We start from the raw sequence: 3,749 nt of genomic DNA on the forward strand, positions 1-3,749 counted from the left end.
TCCTGCCCTGACTAGTGTGCAATCGTGATCCTCAAATCTCAGTCTCCCGAATAGCTAGGATCAAAGCCTGATTCACTAGTCCCAGCTCCATCCAGAGTTTAGTGTTGCACCCAGTGTAAGAAAAAGTCTTTTCTATACAAGTACAGTAGTTTGTTTCCTTTGTTAATCTTAGGAGATTTTTTTTTGTTTTTGAAGGGTTTCGATTTTGCCTAGGTGGCTTGGGTCTTGTTAATCATATTTTAGTTTTCCTGAGCACTTTAAGACATCCTGTTTAAAGCTCCTTGAAGTGTAATTACATCCTGTTAATTAGGCCACATGCTTTTGCAGATTGTGAACCTGAACTCAGCCAATGTGAGCAGAGGGGCAGGGCTTGCTTGGTTAGCTATGTGTGCTTGCTTGCCAGATGCCTGTCTATGACTTACCCTTATTCAGAAATAAACTTTGCTTTGCAGAGTTCTTTTCTTTCCTATGCGACACTCTGACATCCAGAGCTATTTCTAACACTGGTTATCTGGGACTTCGAGTTGTTCTGCTGTCATCAAGGGCTTCTCATTGAACTCCAGTTATCTGGGGCTTCGTGGTATATTCCCTACCTCTTGCATCAGACAGGCATCATCCATCAACGGGGATTTCATGGTTGCACCCACCAACATCGGGCTTGTTGTTGCAACTGCCATCCTCTAGGGCTTCTCACTGCATCCTAGTCATCCGGGTCTTTGTGATGCATCCACCATCATCCGGGGCTTCTCCTTGTACCCACCACCATCAGGGCCTTCTTATGACGCCCGGGTTTTGTGGTGTATCTGCCATCATCAGGGATTTCTTTTCTGCCACCATCAGGGCCTCACGTGGCACCTGACATCATCTGGGACTTGTCTGACCTTCCAGGACTGTTAAGACCTTCATCTGCCCTTGTTATGGGCTGAAATCTTCCTCTCTGGGACAAGGAGAACACCCCAGGCAATGCATCAGCGAGCTCCCAGGCCAAGAATGCCAATGAGTTTTCTAGGTCATCCACCTTCTCTGTCCTCCATCTCTGGAAGGCCTCTGCTGTTCTTCTCACCTTGCCAGCCCTCGGCAGCCCATGGACGCCATGTTGTCAGCAGTCTGGTGGGGCCCTCCCCTGGGCTAGGCAAGGAATAGAGGGCTCCAGGATAGAGGTTGAGGTCTGTCCCTGGGTCTCCAGTCACCCTACAAAGGCCTGTCCATGGGTTATCCTGTGGAGGGCCTGACCAAGGATCCCTGGGGAGCTCTGCTGAGGGCTTGTCCTCAGTCACTCTGCTGTGGCCTTTCCCAGGGTCCATAGCTCACATCCCAGGATCACTGGTTCACTGCTGCAGGCCTTTGTTCCTGTTCCTGTATTTATCCTGCATTCCCAGGCTTATCCAGAGGCCAGAGAAACCTGCTGCCAAGGGCCCCATGGGAGCAGGTCTGGCACAGTCCCTCTGTCCTGATCCATCTCACCCTGCTCTTCCTTGGTACATAAAGAAGCTATTGACTTTTTGAGTGCTGTTGTTATATCCTGCTATGGTTGCCAAAAATAGTTATAAGATGTTGGGGAATATTGGTGAAATATTTATGGCCTTTTAAATATAGGCTATTACTTGCTAATAGAGATAATTTGAGTTCTTCATTTCCTATTTGAGTTATTTTTTTAATTTCTCTTGTTTTATTGCTTCATCTAGGAATTCCAGCACTGTATTGAATAAGAGTGGTTAGAGAAGTTGCCTTTTCTCATCTGATTTTTAGAGAAAATGATTTGTTTTCCTCATTTAGTATGATCTTGGCTTCAGCTTTGTTGTATTTAGCTTTTGTTAAGGTAATTTCTTTTTGTGTTATTTCAGATGTGCTTTACACAGGATAAGCCTCAATTGCTTTCTATTCCCTGGCTTTCTCAATCTCCTAGTGATGAACAGCTTTCATTGAAGTTCTTTATGTCGTTATTATAAACAATTGTACTTTTTCCATCTTTCCATTTTCTTATGAAAAATTATACTAAGCAAAATAGCAAACTAACCCAAAGTAACAGGCTGCATGTGGTAATTAGAATGTGCCTATAAATCTACAAGTAATCCCAATACATAGTAAAAGACTGGTAATTGCACTTGGACATTCACAAAGGAGGATATTATGAGGAGAGGATTGCAAAAGCTCAATGGCTATGTGTGAGTATATAAAATGATACTTATAGAAATGAACTCCAAGAAATGGAAGCAAGAGATTTTTATTGTACTGTTTGGTGTTCTATTTTTTCTTTTTGTCCTTTTTTTTCCCCGTTGGTTTATTCCCTTCTGCTGCTGTTTTTGATTTCTGTACCTTTTTTCTTATGTAAAGTTTACCTGACTTGGTGAGGGGAAGGGGAAAGACAGAAATGATGTGACATAAGATGAACCAATTCAGCAGTGAAATCCAGTAGATGCTATATTGGAATGAACTATACAACTTGGAGAGGGGGAATAAACATAACCAAAAATTATTCACCATCATTTTTTCTTTTACCTCCCTTTCCCCTTATCCTTCTACATAATTAGAATCATGTTTCACCCAACAGCATTAGAATACACGTTTTTCTCAGAGCACATGGAACATTTTCTAAAATAGACCACATTTTAGGCTACAAAGCAAACTTGTCTAAATTCAGAAACATTGAAGTTATACCTTGCATTCTCTCAGACCACAAGGGAATAAAATTAGAACTCAACACCAAAAGCCACCAAAGAAAGTCCGGTAACACATGGATGCTGAACAACACACTGCTGAATCACGAGTGGGCCAAGGAAGAGATTAGAAAGGAAATTCACAGGTTAATGCTATTCAACAAAAATAGCACACAAATTACCAGCTCCTCTGGGACACAGGAAAGGCAGTACTCAGAGGCAAGTTTATAGCTCTGAGTTCCTACATCAACAAATTGGAGAGATCTGAAACCAACAATTTAATGAGACATCTGAACCTCCTTGAAAAAGAGCAGCAAGATAATCCCCAATACAGTAGGCAGAAAGAAATAATTAAAATTAAATCAGAATTAAATGAATTAGAATCCAAAAAAACTATAGAAAGAATCAACAAAACAAAGAGTTGGTTCTTTGAAAAAACTAACAAAATTGAAGTCTAAACATTTTTGTTTTGATTAAAAAGCAACTTCAGGAGAAGATATAGATGTATGTATATATGTATATGTATATATGTATGTAGACATGTATATATGTATATATACACACATGCTTATGTCTATATCCATATATACACATGTTTATGCAAACATGTATATAACATATATACATGTAAGTATATACATATATACATGTATGTATAACATATATACATGTATATATAACACATACAACATATCTAAAACATATAACACATATGTAGATATAATAATATATAACATGCATATACATGTATATGTTATATATGTATACATGTGTGTATATATATATATATATATATATATGGAAGTAGTGCTGTAGCTCAAGTGGTAGAGCGCTAGCCTTGAGCTGAAGAGCTGAGGGACAAGGCCCAGGCCCAGAGTTCAAGCCCCATGACCGACCAAAAAAAAAAGAAAGAAAGAAAAAATGACTTGTACATTTACAGGACACTTACAGTCTGCAGTTTATATATATATATATATATATATATATATATATATATATATATATACACACACACACACACACACACACACACACACACACATATCGAAATCCCCTTCTGAGAATATAGTGAAAGAACCAAGATATGGGAAT

The sequence above is a fragment of the Dipodomys spectabilis genome, unplaced genomic scaffold (genome assembly GCF_019054845.1).
Source record: "Dipodomys spectabilis isolate Male_0828 unplaced genomic scaffold, ASM1905484v1 ptg000741l, whole genome shotgun sequence".
Classification (NCBI taxonomy): Eukaryota; Metazoa; Chordata; class Mammalia; order Rodentia; family Heteromyidae; genus Dipodomys; species Dipodomys spectabilis.